At 38.7% G+C, this 6,897-nt stretch overlaps 1 protein-coding gene across 1 annotated transcript in view; it reads right to left on the reverse strand.

The window, feature by feature from the left end:
* LOC112081206 (uncharacterized protein C4orf54) overlaps nt 1-6,897 on the reverse strand; it is a 39,910-nt gene that overhangs the window by 13,029 nt on the left and 19,984 nt on the right. The window contains exon 2 of the mRNA XM_070446292.1: nt 4,900-4,945. The gene's annotated coding sequence lies outside the window, so the exon portion shown is untranslated. The remainder of the gene's footprint in view (nt 1-4,899; nt 4,946-6,897) is intronic.

The following is a 6,897-nucleotide window of genomic DNA, read 5'->3' on the forward strand; positions in this document are numbered from 1 at the left end:
CAGCATGACATGTGAGTGTGTGAAGGAGCACTGAATGAGTAGTGCACCCGTTTGCTGACCCGGGTGAGGCAATAAATCGTGTCTGGCCTTGTGTCGCAGTTGTGACATCAGAGCCCCCGGTTGGATTCCAAGCACAACAACAGGGCCTTATAGGAGATTCTTTAGGAAGTACAGAGAGCAGGTGGGAGCAAGGGGTTGTCTGCCAGTCTCACTGCCTCCATGGCAACGATGTAAACACACCAGCAAACTGTCAGGTTGAACTTAAGCCCGGGCCGGGTGAGGTTTCAGGGCCATCAGAAAGTTAACCTTGCACCCTTCGGCAGACGCCAACACTTTTATGTGTCTCTCCAAGTAAATCAATTTGCTCCTCTTGTTTTTCTCGGGATACCTTATTTCAGGAGCAGATTCAGTAGAGCAGTAAGTTGCTGGAAAGGGTTGGGGGGACATCATATTACCAGCAACAGAAATTATACAAATTGACCAGAAAAACACTGGTTGGGACACCACTTAGTGTGTTTAAAGATAGCTGTGATTCCCAACGATTTGATCACTGTCAATATGTTATGGAAGTACCTTAGCAAAGAAAATGGACACAAGCAAGACAACCATGATGAGCAACATACGCAACAGACAATGTTAATTAGCTTGCAATTTGATTTATTCCAAACACTTATAGGCTTTTGGGCCTACAGTGTGTTCTTTTCACCTCAGTCTACTTGTCATATTTCATCACCGTCACCTTGCAAGTGCAAACATGGCACTGCTTCATCTAACAAACAAACTCTGCATTGACCTCCCGGTCTCGTGCTCCTTCTTAGGCCGCCATCTTAAGTACGTAAAGCATAATACTTTCACAACACATACATAATGTCCCTTTTGTATGACTGTCTTGCAGACACCAAGGCTAATGTAGCCACTCAATCATAATAGCGCCATTCTTTCTCATGCATTCGTTCACGTACATTTCTCCCATCTCAACATTACTTCCCCATCAATCTTTCCTTCTTTTCAACATCTTTCAAAAAGCAAGCATTTACACAGAATATTTCTTTCATTGGGCATCAGGGAACATGAAAGCTAGTAGATTTATGGGCTTTGGGAGGGATGTTGTGCTTAGGTGAAGCTGTAAACTGAGATTTCTTATTCAATGACTCATAATTTATGCTACAGTGTGTTTGGGTAGTTCTTTACTAAATTATGTTATCACTTTGACTAAGCTTAACATATATCATGTCAAATCATGACTGTTCAATGTTAATGACAAATTATAACTCAGTAAGTTATGGAAATGCTAACATCAGCTAAGTTGAGCTAAAATGTAATGTCATTTTTCAGAAATGGACATACAATGAAGAGACATAAAGGTAATGACAAGTGTAATGACATATTTCTGTTGTAGTCAGCTAGACTAGAAAATCTAACATTACCAAATGAAATACACATATTTACACAGTGCCTTCATAAAGTATTTATAACCCTTGACTTATTCCACCCTTTCCTGTGTTAATATTTAAATCAAAATTGATTAAATATATTTTTTTCACCCATATTACACACGGTACCCACTTAATGACAAAGTGAAAACATGGTTTATGAAAATGTTTGCTAATTTATTGAAAATGAAATACAGAAATATCTAATTTACATAAGTAGTTCACACCCTGAGTCAATACTTTGTAGAAGCACTTTTTGACAGCATTAACAGCTGTCAGTCTTTCTATGGTAAGTCTCTAAGAGTTTCCACACCTGGATTGTGCAACATTTTCCCATTATTCTTTTTTTTTAAGTATTCAAGCTCTTGTCCAAATTGGTTGTTTAATCATTGCTAGACAACCATTTTGAGGTCTGCCATAGATGTTTGAGTAGATTTAAGTCAAAACTGTAACTCGGCCAGTCAGGAACATTCACTGTCTTCTTGGTAAGCAACTCCAGTGTAGATTTGGCTTTATGTTTTTAGGTTATTGTCATTGCCAGTGTCTGGTGGGAAGCAGACTGAACCTCTGCTTAGCTCAGTTTCCGTTTCTTTTTTATCTGAAAATCTCCCAGTCCTTAACAATTACAAACAATCATAACAGGATTTTTTTTTACCGATCTCCAATAGGTGCCCTTTGCGAGGCATTGGAAAAACTCATGGTCTGTTGTTTCTAATTCACCTGCTCGACTGAGGGACCTTACAGATAATTGTATGTGCTGGTGTACAGAGAGGATGTAGTCATTTCAAAAAATCATGTTTCAAACACTGTTTATTTGCACACAGAGTGAGCCATGCAATTGAAAAAAAAACATAGTAAACATTTCTAAAAACATTATTCCACTTTGACATACACTAATATTGTGTGTGACACAAAAACCTCAATTTAACCAATCTTTAAATGCAGGCTGTAACACAACAAAAATGTTGGAAACGGTCAATACTTTCTGAAGGCATCTGTAAGTATTGTGAAATGTACTGTTCCAGAAAATGTGCTACTTTGTGTCAGAATTCAAATTAGAATACTTCTAGTATTCAACAATTCATCAGGTTAATGTTGTAATCGAATTATCCTTTTGAAGGACAAGAAACATCATCAACCAATTTTTCAACTGTTATAGTATGTACTGCTATTGGTTGGTGAACAAACATATTGAGCTGGCCTGCCAAGTGCCCAAACGTGCCCAACAGCAATTACACACCCTTAAGAAGGAAATTCAGTTTACAATACCACAGTATATGAACCATTTCATCAAACCAACAACACAAGAAATGAATTATGTCCACAAAATGTTTTCAATACATTGTCTTCTCTGGTTTGACATTTTGAAAGGTAATCATGTTTGACGTTTGAATCCAAATGTTTTGCATGATGAAGGTGAAATACCATAAGTCAATTTAATACACCCTTTTGTAACAGGTGAGCATTTTATTTCATGTTTTATAGATCCATGGGCCAGTGGGTTGTACTGTGACTATACTTATTCTACAGTGGAATCAACGCACAGGATCATTTTTTTATACAGTATGTTTGTCACAGACAGAAAACTCAAATATTTTTTTTTACACAATTCAGGGTTTCATAGCTCTGACCAGCAGCTCCAAATACCTTGTATGTATGTTCAAATTTGTTAAAACAAGAAAAACAGAAACCTACAGTATGCATATTTCAAAAATGAAGAAAGCACCATATGTACTAAGCATTAGCGTCTATTGTGCACATGCATAATTGTTTCAAAATGGGAAATGAACAAGATTAGTGTTTTTAATTTTGATTTCAAATCATAACCTGAATGACTGAATTGAAATTTGAATTCAACCCGACCCTGGTCCTGACTGAATATGAATATAAGCATTATTTCCAATTGCCATTCCAGAATTATTCTAAAAGTATTCAGAACGGGCATGAATTGGCAGTATCCATTATTTTTTAAATAATTGCCATTTAAGAAAAGGATCAAAGGAAAGACAATTCCTTTCCCGTTTCTGTTTTACAAGTAAGCAACCACCCACCAACATTGTGAAAACTTAAATAAAAAATACTCATGTTATGAATGAATGATTGACTGATGCATTTCTAATTTATCTGAGCTCTCTGTACTCTACTTCTTGCCCTCTTTTTATGGGCTGAAGTAGCACGCCAGCTTGTTGTCTGTTCACATAAATGCATAAATACTCCTCACAAGTACTAAACACCTACAGTGCATACACACACAGGCACCATATCATTGTCCTCTTACACATGAGTGTAAAAGTTGCCAAAACCTATAGAGGAAGGTTAATCCCCTAAAATGTCTCAACTATAGCTGCTCCCTAAAGCCTAAAGCTACTTGGGAAATGTTTGCCCCAAATACACTATTTGCCAACCTCTGACTCTGAAAACCACTAAAATATGTGGCAGGTTTCCAGGGCTCCAGCTTTTCTCGGCAACACACTTAGTGTGTTTCTCTTAAGTCTATCCTCATATTATTTGCATATAAAGAGAGTGCCAATACGACTGTCATATTAAAGCACATCAAATCACACAATCGCAATAACTGTGTGGCCATTACCTGCAAAATTAGGAAACAATGGGTGCAGCTAGTTCAGAGAGAGAAATAAAACGTTTTTCTACTTCTACAGGTCACCTAACAGCCAAGAGAAAAAGGAAACGTGTCAGTTCAGAGAATAAAAAAATCCCTTATTAAAAATCCTTCCCTGGATTGGATTTTGAATTTTTATGATGCATTAAATTGGAATTGACCCCACGTGCAAATGCAATATTTTCCAATGTATGGTGTAATAGGGTCTACTGATGTCTACTGTCTTACTGATTATGTCTACTGATTAAATATTTTTGTTGGAACAGTCACACCCGCGCACGCCAACACGTGTGTGACTTTTATGGGCCTTCCATTTAAATTGAAATGTTTTACTTATTCTCCCATGAATCATAGCAACTTGTACATTGAATGCTACTGTTTGATGAATGATACTGTATGCTGCAATATATTTTTTCAACAATAATTGTGAGAACAAAACATATCTTGTTTGGAATTCAAAAGAGATGTTTGCTTCAACAGGAAGGGAAACATGCTGAATTCAATGTTTTGTGGACCCAATAAGTGTCTAAAATGTTGAAACTTAATAGGAAAACAGTCATTATTTCCTTTTGAATCACAATATTGCAGTGCCTGAATCCAATTGCGTTTGAACAAAAGGGATGGTCTGTAATCTAAATACACATCCGAAAGCAGTCTTACAAAGCAATTAGCTACCTTACAAACAAGTGGTAGGCATAGTTTTACAGATACAGACATGCTACAATGACCACCGGCAGGATAGAGTTGGATGGGGCGGTGATGGTGGCAGGTGGTTGGGCTTGGAAACATTGTGGGTTCAGGTGGAATTTGGTGGACTGGGTGCGAAGAAGGGTGTGAGAAGATTACCATAAAATATCTACTTATCACTGGACAGGCTCCTCAAGAAGCACTCCTGTGTAGAAAAACAACAAAGGATTGTGGTCAGGACACGTAATAAAACTTAATCAGGGTAAGGGTCAATTTGAAAAGGCTTGAATTTGTTTTTGTTTTCTTGGCAAACCTCACACACAATATTTTGACCACATCCACTTTTGCAACAACGGTTCAGTGAATTAAACACTCACATTAACTATTATACCTGTGTGATACTAATTACTCAAGAAATTGTATTCAGAGGATAATTCAGTGGCCTTGTGATTAGAGTGTCTTCCCTGACATTGGAAGGTTTGGGGTTCAATCCCCGGTGAGTCATAGCAAAAAAAGAAAATGGTTGGCACTTGACATTAAGGAGATGGATTTGGGGTAAGGCCTAGTGATATACTGGTGTTCTGTCCAGATGTACTTACATCAAGCTACCTCACACTACAGAAACATGAGACAGGCTCCTATCCTATGGGCTGTTCTGGCTTGGACATGGTTAATTATTTAATTGTATTGACTCAAGTAATTGTATTGATAAAGAGACAGGACACCATTATGTTATCTTTAGGGACGTCTTTATGAAGATAAAACCAGATATGTTACACAGAGCATTGTGCGTGCTGTAGTACAGTGGTTCCCAACCAGGGGTACTAGGACCCCTGGGGGTACTTGGCCTATCTACAGGGGGTACTTGAGAAGACTCATGAGACCATAGGCCTACTGGTAAAATGCACATGAGGGGGTATTTCTAGGGTACTCCAGGCAGAGCAAAATTAAGTTGATGGTACAGTAACCGAAAAAGGTTGAGATCCACTGCTGTAGTGGATTATGCCACAACAATAACATTGTACTAGCATGCTGTTATTTAAGTGAATATGCCATCGATGCCGGTGTTTGGAGGATATATTGGCATGGGTGTTGTCAGGCCTGAGACAAAGTATTATAATTTTTATACAACGGGTTACCAACATATTAAAATAATGATTTACATATTTTCTTAAAAAGTTATTTTGGTTAATTTATTCATGCTAAACTCAGCAAAAAAAGAAACATCCTCTCACTGTCAACTGCGTTTATTTTCAGCAAACTTGTGCAAACTTTTAACATGTGTAAATATTTGTATGAACATAACAAGATTCAACATCTAAGACATAAACTGAACAATTTCCACAGACATGTGACTAACAGAAATTGAATAATGTGTCTCTGAACAAAGGGGGCGGGGTCAAAATCAAAAGTAACAGTCAGTATCTGGTGTGGCCACCAGCTGCATTAAGTACTACAGTGGATCTCCTCCTCGTGGACTGCAATAGATTTGCCAGTTCTTGCTGTGAGATGTTACCCCACTCTTCCACCAAGGCACATGCAAGTTCCCGGACATTTCTGGGGGGAATGGCCCTAGCCCTCACCCTCCGATCCAACAGGTCCCAGACGTGCTCAATGGGATTGAGATCCGGGCTTCCTCCGTTGTTGTGTTGTTGAGAAGATGGACCTTGCGTGCGCTGCAGGATTTTTTAACCATGACGGCGTAGGTGTGTTACTAATTGGTTTTCTTTGAGACTGTGGTCCCAGCTCTCTTCAGGTCATTGACAGGTCCTTCCGTGTAGTTTGGGCTGATCCCTCACATCCTCATGATCATTGAGTGCCCCACGAGGTGAGATCTTGCATGGAGCCCAGACCGAGGGTGATTGACCGTCATCTTGAACTTCTATCCATTTTCTAATAATTGTGCCAACAGTTGTTGCCTCTCACAAAGCTGCTTGGCTATTGTCCTGTAGCCCATCCCAGCCTTGTAACAGGTCTACAATTTATCCCTGATGTCCTTACACAGTCTCTGGTCTTTGGCCATTTGTGGAGAGGTTGGAGTCTGTTTGATTGAGTGTGTGGAAGGTGTCTTTTATACAGGTAACGGAGTTCAAACAGGTGCATGTTATACAGGTAATTGATGAGGAGAAACAGGAGGGCTTCTTAAAGAAAACTGTA

The sequence above is a fragment of the Salvelinus sp. IW2-2015 genome, linkage group LG13 (assembly GCF_002910315.2).
Source record: "Salvelinus sp. IW2-2015 linkage group LG13, ASM291031v2, whole genome shotgun sequence".
NCBI lineage: Eukaryota > Metazoa > Chordata > Actinopteri > Salmoniformes > Salmonidae > Salvelinus > Salvelinus sp. IW2-2015.